The following is an 11,259-nucleotide window of genomic DNA, read 5'->3' as shown; positions in this document are numbered from 1 at the left end:
TCATTTGCACTGAAGAGCCACGGGAGCACTCGCTGGCGGACATGTGAAGGGCTCTCATTGCAGGTGGATCCCCGTGTTCAGGATCATCAGCTGAGCCCGCGCCTTGGGCCAGGCTTTTATTGTGCCGACTGGAAGGGCAGAAAGAAGACCTCATGCCTGAATGAATTCCCCATCCCCTCCCAGAGCTTCCTTGTGAAGCAGAGCCCCTACTAACCACCGTGCCCCGCACTCCTCCACCCCCGGCAGCAAACTGCTGCTCTGAGCCAGCCAAGCCACAGTGCCCACCAGCTCTTTTGGCAGGAGCGCAGCCATTTAAAACATGCCAGATCACATGGGTATTGCCCAAAGCAGGAGGAAAGCCTGCAGCTCCAGAAAATCAAAGGGTTTTTATGGTGCCCTCAGACACTGCAACCTTGAAAGCAGGTGTGAGGAAAATGCTAAGTCTGGGAGACGAAATGTGACTAATAGCTGAATGTATGGCTGCTCTTTTTGTTTCCCTTCTTCTTGGCTCCTGCACAAATCCACAGGCCATTTCTTCCTTCACCAATCATGGAAATAAAGAGAAGATAGTGCATAACTGTTCCTGTTCTCCCCGTCCCTTTATTCCTTCCTAGGAAGCTGGGTCTCTAATTCAGGAAATGAAAAACAGAGCTGGGGGCGGGGGGGAAGACACCTGAATTAACCCTTGAAATACACTGGAAGTTTAAAACAGCGAGACATGGAAGCAGGCTGTACTTCATGCATTATGGCAAGAGGAAGGCACACAAATTAGCTCGTCTGGTGAAGTAACACCATGTTGTCGGTCCCCGAGCCTGTGAATGCGGGGGGAAGCCAAAATGGTTTTGTGCTCAGAGCTAAATGCGATGTGGAGATAAGATGTCTGGTGGCTGTGAAGCTAAACCAAGGTCACCAGGTGCTTGGAGTATGTGAATCTGCTGAAAAATGCCCTCCCCCCCTCCCCCTTTTTCACACACACGCGCACATTTTGCACAGGAAAAACATGAACATTTCAAGCAGGTATGATTTAAATGGCCAGATGTCAGCGCTGCTTTTTGCTTGTTTCCATTTTTGGCTTTCCACTGTAACTGCCCTAGCTAAAGGGTCAGTGCTCTGGCCTCTCTCATGGTTTGTGGTCCATACTGCAGCCCTCTCTGGGGCTTATTCATGTGGTCGGCATCCTAGCCCTTTGCAATGCTCCTCTATGGTTCAAGCATACTCTAGCCTCTCCTCCAGCAGCATTTCCCAGCCTGTGGGTCAAACCCAGAAGTGGGTCGCAAGAATAGGTGAAAGGATGGCAGACAAACTTTAAACGTGGCTCAACAAACTTTAAAAATGGATTTTTCCTTTAAAGGAGAAAGACGTGGGGAAACTGGCTTTCCCCTTGCAGGCTGGAAGAGATCCACCCTGCAAGGGGCTGCTTGGGGTCCTCCCATGTCCCACACACCCACCCCCTATCCCAAACCTTGGTGTGGGGGGGAGGTCAGTGGGTTGGGAGTGAGGGGCACTGGGTCGGGACTGGGCATGGATGTTTAGTAATGGGTCCTGGTACAAAAAAAGTTGAGACCCACCGTCCTAGAGCATCTTGAGGGTGGTTGGTGCTCTACCCATCCTTAAAGTCCCTCTATGGTCGGCGCTCTAGCCCCTCGAATGGATTTTATTTATGTGGTCAGCCCTCTACAGTTTCTTAGATTCTCTCGACGCCTTACCTAAGTGGTTAGGCTGCTAGGCTCATTGACAGGATTTATGTGGTCAGCCTTCTAACCTCTCTTACATGATCTCTGTGACTTACTTATGTGGCAAGCGCTCCAACCCCTTTTACAGGCTGCCTGTGACTTACTCATGCCTCTACCATACAGGGTCTAGCAAATCTTTCTGTCTAGAAATGAAGCCCTCCACCCCGAAAGGGCTCCCCGTGGCACGGAGCCCAGCAGCCCGTCTTTGTAGCACTACAGGACATCATGGTCATCACCCCACTGCTCTGGTGTGCGGTGCTCCCCAAGGGGTGCAGAGTCTAGTGCAGGTCTCCATTGTGATATTCAGCGGTCTCCAAGGGACCAGTCCAAACTGTCATGATTGCAGACTTTTATGAGAGCTGCACATCACAAGGACACTGACACCGTGTACAGCTAAGGGCAGCCGGGAGAAACAATGTTCATGGGAAATGGAACTAGACTATGGAAGTCACTGCCGCCAGAGAGAAGGACCCGCAGAGCATCCCGTGTCCAGACCTCAGCACAGCTGCCAGCTCTGTGACTTGCCCTCAACAAGCCCTTCTTCCGTCATGAAGGGCACGCTGCTCTCTGCCTCACAGACACACACACACGCACCCCGAACATAAACTCTTTGAAACAACTCAGCCATTTCTCTTACCGAACGGGACAGAAGCTAGAGGATGGTGATCGTCCCCAGGCTGCTAACACCAAATGGGCAAAAATCATGAGTCAGACCCAGCCTAAATCATAAGTTTGGCTGAACAGCAGGCGAGTTTAAAAAATAACTAAGCTCACTGTGGGCTCGTCTCATTTGTTCTGTGGTTTCTGACTCTCGGGGACATGCCCAGATCATAGATTTGTACTTTTTCTCTGCACCTAGGAAATCTAGACATTCTTGTTTCTTAATGCAAGCTGAGACGCTCATGTGGGACCTCACTTGGGTTTAAGGGGCATCATTATATGAGAAAATTGCGAACACTGGCGAAACTGCTGTGTCCAGGGAGCTGAGTGTCCAGCAGCGAGTGTGTGCAAGGGGCGGGGGGAGTGTGTACAAACAGTAGGCATGTGAGGGTTAAGGAAGGCTGCATAAGAATTCCCTGAAGCACCCATCGGTCCATGTCCCCCCACAAAAAGCAAGCCCAGCAGCCAAGCCCTCGCTGCATATCCCTAATAGTGCTAGCGAGAAAGATAAGACAGGGACCCCTGGGTGACAGGCCACTCGGATTTCTGAATAACGTGAGAGCTGGATGGGGGATGGGGTAGAGACACCCGCAGCTAGATTCAAACTGGCGACGCTTGACAGATGGGACTGCCCTAGATTTCATGAGTGCCTGCCGTTAATCCGGCTTCCTGTGCCCTCCCCCCCAGCCCACCCCACCGCACTTGTATCTCACTGCAGCTCCCTGGCTTCTCTTTGCTGCTGAGGAGGAAGCTGTGCTTCAACAGCCCTGAGAATGGCACAGCGGGGGCTGGTTTGAAGGCTGCAGCACAGAGCGTCTTCGTTGCACTTCCCAGGCCCTTATCTTGCCCAGAAAGCTTCCTCTGCCTGAGGACAGGCTCACACCCAGAGTCCAGTCCAGGTGGGCACGGAAATGCAGGTATAGTTCTCCCCTGCCCAGGTGGCCACTCCATGGAGCACCCCACGCACATACACATGAGCAGATTGGGCCTCTCCCCCTTCTCCTGCCAGGTATAAATGCCCCCATGTCACCAGGGTGGGATTCTTTACCAGCTCCCCTTGCAACCTGTTGACTGCCCCCAAACCAAGCTCTTTGGGACTTGGGAAATGTTCCCTTTGCCACACAGACCTGTCGTTCTCAGCAGAGAGCAGGAAAGCGCATTGCTCTGCTCCACAGGGCCACGTCCTGCAGAATACGGCCTAGGAGATGGCACAGAGGCACGAGGGAGGCAGGGCTGCCTGTAGATGCAGCACTAGACTGGGAACGAGGAACGCTTGCCCTGTGTAAAAGCCATTGCATCAAAGCAGTGTTTGTAGTCCCTGTCGGTCTCCGTTTCAGAATGTCTCCTGGGCTCGTGTCCTGTCTGCCAAATCAAGGGTTCCTCTTAATTTTTACAGTGCAATAAATAACACGTGTCAATATGTGCCTTTTCGATAGGGAAGACATCACCGTGGAGCAGGCCACAGAGTGAAACGTGCCCAGATGGACCTGGTTGCAAAGCTGCATCCATACCCCCCGTATGCGTCTCTAGGATTGGCATCCCGTGGTTCCTTGTGCTGCTGCAAGGCTGAGCAGCTCTGTGGTTCTCTCCTGGGGACCTATGGGAGAAAACTGCGTCCATCCCAGCATAAAGGAGGAATTACGGCAAGGCAAGGGGAGGACTTGCAGCCCTCGAGTGATTCAGCCATTCTCCAAAGCAAGCAGCTTAACAGTCTGAGAGGAAGCAGCTCTTGGCTTTATCTTGTACCTGTGGCTGGGCCAGCTGGCTCTGGGGTAGAGAAGCACAGCACCCAGCCCAGAGGGTTTTGCATTTGAACATATTCAAGTAAGAGCCCAAGCTGGCTCTGCAAGTGAAGAGAAGCCCTTACAGCTCAGGTCAGACCAGTTCCTTGTACAATACATAGGTACAAAAAGCTGCTGGAGTCCGTGACTGCCCTTCTCAGCACGCAGGTATGAACCAGGCCACATGCTGATTCCACGCCTAATTTCCTTTTCTGCCAAAAAAATAAATTAAAATGTTAACAAAACAACAATTTTTGTAGGAACCCGGGCTTTCCTTCAACATTTCAGATTGTTCATCATAATGCCTTGTTGGTTTTTGACCAATATTATTTTTAATTTTCAGCAGAAACGAAAAGCCAGTTTCCAGCTTCTGACAAACAAACCAAACATATGGTTTCCAGTTTGTCGAGGAAAAGTTGACAGTTTCCGATTAAAATTGTTTTGTTTTTCTGCAGCGAAGACCAATTTCCAATGAGCTCTAGCATTACCCTTTGACCCCTGACCCATCTCTTGTGACTGCCTTCAGGAAGGGAAGGGAAATCTTTTCCCTCATTCCCGTTCATCAAGCCCTTTTTTGTGTTTTAGCATGGCATGGGATGAAAACTGCAGTCTCTGGCCAAATAAAGCCATGCAGGTCCCAGCGTGAATAAAAACCTGTAACGGAGCTGCAGGTCACAGCTGTGGCGCATCCAGGTTTTCTATTCAGGTCAGCAGTGTTGCAGAGAAACCAGAGGGGATGGCATGTGGCAGGCCCAGAACCGCATGAGATCCAGCACATTCCAGTGGGAGTATGACTAGGACTGCAACTCCTCAGAAAGGTCAAGAATGCATGTAAAATATTGCACAGAAACAGCACCTTTTTGACAGCAAACCTGCTGCCAGGTGAGACTACTGCTCATTATGTTGCAAACTTACTTACAGGGTCAAGTCATGTGAGTCTGAGTAGCTAGCAGGAATATGAGAGGCTGAATTATTTGTGGTACGAGCAATAGCCAGGTGAGTGCCAGGTTATTGTGATGAATGGATTTTGCAGGGGCAGTTTGCTGGGCCATCCAGAGCTGCTTTGTGTTAGGGTGGCGCTGACACACAGGGAAGACACTGCAATGGTCCCAGCGAAAATACACCACCCAGACACTAATGGTAAATACATGACAAAGCGCAGGTCTGTTTGCAGTGAGCATGGAGACAACCGCTGGGAAACACAAAAGGTCCAAGCCAAGGGTGTGGTGTTGGCTCTGCAATGAAAGCAGCCGCTGTGTGCAACAGTTGTGTCACTGTCAGCACAAAGAAATTCAAAAGCCAAATGCATTCCTGAACTAGAGACTTGGGGGGGAAGGGGAAATGATGCTGTGTTGGGGGCCAGACATCCCTGCATTAGGACTAGCAGGAAATTCGGTGGGGAGCCATCAGCCACCTCTGCCTGTAATGGGGCTTGGGATTGAACCTGGGCTGGTAAAACCCAAACGATCTTTTTCCTGTTCCTTGACCCTGGGCGCTCGCTGCTCTTCACCAAATGTTCCCCTGTGGTGTCAAACCCATTTTCTCTTTTCTCTCATTCCCACACCACACCCAGTGACGCCACTTTTACTGAGTGCAGAAGGCATCTGCAGACATGCCCGTGTCCCTACCCGACTCCTGCAGCCCCTTCAGCTGGTGCCTACCCAGGCTGTGCCTTGTGCCCTGCCAGCCCGGCTGATGAGGCAGGCCTGGCAGAAGCCGCAGGGTGAGACGGGGAGGCAGAGGGCGCGGGGTGGGGAGTGGGGGCCTCCGTGGTCTGGTGGCTTCCCCGTGGCAGCAGCCTGCCAGTGTGGACAAAGAGCTTTGCTCACCCGTCTGTGTTTAGCCCACAGGGAATGGCTGACCCAGTCTCAAACTGGGTAATCATACCCTGTCCTGGGTTTTCCCTCTACAGCAGTGTCCACCTGAGTGTCTCAGACCGGTTACACACACACACTTTCTCCTCCATTTGCCAGCTGGGGATACCGAGGTCCAAGGAAATGAAGCCTAAAGAGAGTCCTTATTTCCAACTCACCTGCTCTAACAGCTAGGCCCCACTTCCTCCTACAGCCTGCAAAAGAGCCAGGGCTCCTTGCAGCCAGCTTCTGCTCTAACCACCAGGCCGGCCTCCCCCTCCCATGTCCTGAGTCTCAGGGTGCTGGGCTTGCCCACAACCCCTCCCTGGGCTGTTTGCCTGCCACGCGGCCTCGTCTTCCCAGGCCACCGAAGCGCAGAGTTGTTGCTCTCCCCCTCCCCGCCTAAAGGGAAAATGCGGAGGAGGGGAGGGAAACAGAGTTCCCCGCCAGCCCTTCGCGCGGCTTCTTCTGCTTCTCCTTTCCTTTCAGCCGAAGTGACGTGAATTCTCGGGGTTGCCAGTGTCTAATTATAACTGCGGCACGGTGCGGTTAGCTCCCCCACCCACGCACCGTGCTCTGCTTGACGGAGAAGCGAAAGAGGTGCCGGGCCGCGGGCTGGCGGGGAGGAGTCGCGGGGATGCCACCTGCAGCAGGTCGAGGGCTGCCTCCTGGCACTCCCCATTGTGAACCTCAGAGAAGGACTTTCCATTTGGAGCTAACCGCAGCTCGCCCCCCCAGCCCCAGCTGAACCTGCCACCCCCTTTTGCTGTCACGCGCAGCTCTGCTTTTGCTCTCTCCGATCCTCCGTGCCTGTCACGCTGCTTCTGCCGTGTTTTGAGGCCTGAACGAGCTCATGTTAAGTCACCCGGGAGCTGCGGAGCTCCAGGCCGAGCCAGGACACTGGGCCAGGCCTGGCCACAGCAAGCCACGAAGGGTAGGGGGCTTGAAGGAAGAGGCATGAATGAAGGAGCAATATATAGATCCATCAGGGAAGGGCTCCTGGGACATTTCCTGTTCCTTATGTGCTGGTTGAGTCCTAATTTGCATGGGACCAACAAAGCAAGAGAGAAGTAGCAGGGCAGGGCTGATGTGTCCTTTTTGTCTCCGCACCCAGCCACGGTCTCCTGTTGTACCAGGAAATGCAGTGAAATGCAGTCACTGGAGGCCAGATTTCTAAGGGTGCTTGGCTCTGGCTTGGACTCCTAAATGAATGGACCGATTTTCAAAGTCCTGCGTGTCAGGGGCTGAGCTCCTGCAAGTCCATCCTGTGTTCATGTGCCTAAAGGGGAGCTGAGCTTCTGGAAAAGGCCAGTCCTGATTTAAGCGCAAGGTACTTGGAGGTTTGAGCTAGACCCTCCCTGGGCCAGCCCCATGGTAAAATGGGGGTGCGGATCCTTCCCTTGTCTCAGCCTTGTTATTCCGAGGTGGGAGAATGTATACAGGGCAACGTGTCCCTCTGCCCATCCTCTCCCACTGCGTACAACACCAGGCCAACTGGCCAGTGCCAGCCATAGTGATTTGGGGATAAGTCTTTCCTGCCATTTGCTGTGAATTAGCTTACAGTTCTCCAGGAGCAGGAAAAGAGGGAAGAGATGGGCATTTCCATCCAGTATGTAGGATGTAGACACCCTACTAAAAGGATGGAGTTTGCTCTTGAAGGCAGAATAACCCTTCAGTTATCACGTGCCAGGTAGGCTGAGTAAAGCCAAAGGGAACTGCTACGGCTCAACCCTGCAGTACAGACCTGCTAAGAGCGGGTTTTACCAGACACAGACAGTGCAACGCTCTGGGCAGGGCTGCAGAAGAGGGGGTGAGATACGGAGAATCGATTTTGTTCAAATATTTGAAAAAAAGTCTCCAAAAATTGGCTTTGGTTGGGGACCACCAGGAGTAACGGTGTGTCCAGCAGGGCAGAAATGTCCACTCAGTCATGAAAACCCATGCTGGACCCGGCTCACTGGTAAGGCCCTGAGCTGGGCTATAAAAATCTGGGTTCAGTTTCTGACACTGCTGCAGTCCCCTCGTGCATCCTCGAGTAAATGTGTTAACCTCTCTGTGTCTCAGTTCCCCATTTGTCAAAGGTCAATGATGATATTTCCTTTGTCTGTCTGGTCGCTTTAGACTGGAAGATGTTGTGGGTGGGAATGGTCTTTACTCGTGTGTCTTCTTAATGCCAGCCATCACCGAGGGGCCCCTGATCTGAGTTGGGTGCTCTTGGGGCTACAGTAATCCTTCTGTGAATTCATGATCTCAATTAACTCTGCGGAAGAGGGTGGTGGGCATGAGGGTAGTGGAGTTCCCAGATCAGACCAGTCCTGGGTGGGCTGGGAATAAGGAGTGGACAGAGAGAGAAAACCAAGGGACCTCAAGAAATTAGAAGCATAAAAAGTAAGAAAAAAAATCAGTTTGGGAAAACAGAGCCAGGGAAAAGCAACTTAGCTCACAGGAGGAGGAAACCCAGGGGTCTGTGACCTTCTAAGGACCTGGTGTGAGCGAACACAACAAACTAGACCTGTGCCGGCCATGACAAGGGGCAGCAGAAATGACTAGTGCTCACCCAGAGATCTCGTCCAGGCCTTTTCTGTTGGTTTTTTAGGAGGCCACTCCTGGGATACTGCCAGTGCGTGCCAGTCCGGTCACTTTGTTATCAAGATGTGACCAAAGTAGAAGCAAGAGAAAATGGTTGTGGAGTGAAGACCCACCCGAGCATGGGACCTGGGTTCACATCCCCTGCTGTGCTGCAGTGTCTGTGTGACCTTGAGCAAATCATGTAGGGCCAGCTTCTCTATACCTCCTCCTCCTCCTCGCTATTTTTTGTGACTCAGTCTTAAGCGTGCAATGACAGTGTGTCACCAAAATAGATGCATTCATGGATTTTCAGGGACTTGAACAAGGTGGGATAGAGTCACACGTAGGTGCCTGCCTAAGCCTATGTAGATACTTAATAGATGATATAGGATCTGACTCATTGGTTCTTCGTGCCTTGCTTTGCTATCTATATTTCAAGGAGAAAAGTACTTTGCTACCTTACAGGATATTTGGGGAAAGAAATGTATTAAAGATGGGGAGGTGGTGACCAGAAAAGTCTCGTTGGTAGAATGCATTAAGGAATAACAACAGAAATGATATAGGGGCTGAAGACTGAAAGATGCATCAACTAGAGTTCAGCAGTGACGCAAAAAGGGAGAAGAGGAATTTAATCAAAGCTCTTCTATAAAATATTTCCCCATTTCTTTCCTCCAGAAATTTGACACTGTTATTTTTTTTAATTGAAACCAAAAGGGGAAGTGTATCAAAGAAATGCCCAAATTTCCTCTGGTTGCATTACCAATGTTGACATTTTAAAAAAATACCCCAACTGTGCCCTGACCTCAGGGGCTGCAAACACTGGAGGGGCATGAATACCAAACAGAGATGAAATATTTAGGGGTCCAGAGGGAGTGTGGAGGGGATGTATGTATATCTGGTCTCCTGCCGGGGGAGGATTGGAACGTCATTAAGGGAAGTTACAGCTGAATACCAAGCTGCAATGGAGCTCAGTCAGCCCCTGGAATTGGCTCCCAAAGGAAGCGATAGAAGAACTCGGGACATTTAAGACTGGAAAATGTCCTTGGTATGCTTGATCAAGCATCTGCTTCTGTGCTGCTGCAAGGGGACAGATTAGGGAAGACTTCAGAGGTTTCTTGCTCCCATGTCTGTAGCTAGCAGGTAAGAACCAAGCCCCGAGGAGACAGTCACCTCACTTTGTGTTGGTTTCTATTAGTCCTAGAATGATGCTGAAACTCAGCATAATGTAATGAAACCTAATAAGGGAAGAAAACTGGGTAAAACAGGGAAATCCCCAGGCAGGTCCCACAGAGCCAGGCAGCCTCCCCTCTCCTCTCCCCCTGGTGTGGAAGCAAAGCATGCTGCCTGATCCCTGGGGACTCCGGGATCAGAGGCGCAGGGTGGGATAGATTGGCCACATGTGCAGCTCCAGGGAAGGTGGGTGAATATACTGCCAACACGGTGGCCTCTGGAGAGATTATCTCCAGGCCCAAGAACAGCAGGAAGTTGGGAGCCATTGGCATAACTGTGGCCTAGAGCTGGCGAAACGTTGTGATGTGTTCTGCTGCTGCTCACCCTCACACAGGATGGTTCATGAGGAGAGTTGATGGCACTTTACAGAAGAGGATCAGTATCACTATCCCCATTTTACTAATAGGGAAAACTGAGGCACACAGCCAGGAAGTGATTTGCCCAAGGGAATCTGAGAAACCCCCTGCCATCCCCAGACCAGGCCTCTGCCCTGCTCCAGCTCCATGTCCAGCTGAACCTTCCCAAGGTTTAGCCACTGAGGCTGCTTATATATTTATGCATTTGTTTGGATGTCAACAGCGAATATCTCGCCTACCCTAGGCCCCCAGAGCCAGCACATATTAACAATGCAAAGTCCCAGCGGCACTAACGTGATCAGTTCAGCAGGAGTTCAGCCAGCTGAAAACCCTCCGCAACTCCTTCCTGCTCCGTCAAATGCTCCGTCTCCCTCAACCCGGTCCAACAGGTGTCCTGGCCAGCACACGCGAATGGTCACCACCATGTCTGTAGAGCAGCGGGTTCCCCATCTGTGGTACGTGTACCACCAGCGGACAACCTGTCAGTGGCACGCGTTAAGAGATGTATTATCATTACTTGATATGACAACAATTTGCTGGTGGTACTTAAGGTTGTATCATTTTAAATTGGTGGTGCGCAATCTGGCGGAGTTTGGGAACCGCTGTTTTAGAGGATTATTCCCCTCTACTGGGTGCTGGTGAGGCCACATCTGGAGTACTGTGTCCTGTTTTGCTCATCCCCCCCCATACAGCTAGGATGTAGACAAATCAGAGAGAGTCCAGTGGAGGGCAATGAAAATGGTTGGGGACTTGTGAAGAGAGGCTGAGGGAGCTGGGCTTATTTAGTCTGCAGAAGAGAAGACAGGTGGATTTAAAAGCAGCCTTCAACTACCTGAAGGGGGGTCCAAAAGAGGATGGAGCTGGACTGTTCTCAGTGGTGCCAGATTTTAGGGACATTTGTGTTTATGGGGTAAGTTAGCTAATAATGGAATGCATTCATACTTATGATTTTATTTGATTTCCTGTGCATATAACTGCAATATAAGTATGCATGCATAGATCTTTTATCCATCATGTGAAGATGTCTATAGCTGAGAGCTGTCCTGCTCCATTTATGAAGGTTATTTTCAGCTTCTTT

At 51.2% G+C, this 11,259-nt stretch overlaps 1 long non-coding RNA gene across 1 annotated transcript; it reads right to left on the bottom strand.

The window, feature by feature from the left end:
• Positions 1 to 1,003: 1,003 nt before the first annotated feature.
• LOC109295043 lies at positions 1,004 to 2,286 on the bottom strand. Its single transcript, XR_002096670.1, has 2 exons — positions 2,186 to 2,286; positions 1,004 to 1,247 (listed from the first exon to the last, which is right to left on the bottom strand). It is a non-coding gene; the product is annotated as an uncharacterized LOC109295043 (long non-coding RNA).
• Positions 2,287 to 11,259: the final 8,973 nt, after the last annotated feature.

The sequence above is a fragment of the Gavialis gangeticus genome, unplaced genomic scaffold (assembly GCF_001723915.1).
Source record: "Gavialis gangeticus isolate Ggan-Ray unplaced genomic scaffold, GavGan_comp1, whole genome shotgun sequence".
NCBI classification, from domain to species: domain Eukaryota; kingdom Metazoa; phylum Chordata; order Crocodylia; family Gavialidae; genus Gavialis; species Gavialis gangeticus.
The sequence above is the reverse complement of the archived record's forward strand: the minus strand, read 5'-3'. Positions and strand labels throughout refer to the sequence as shown.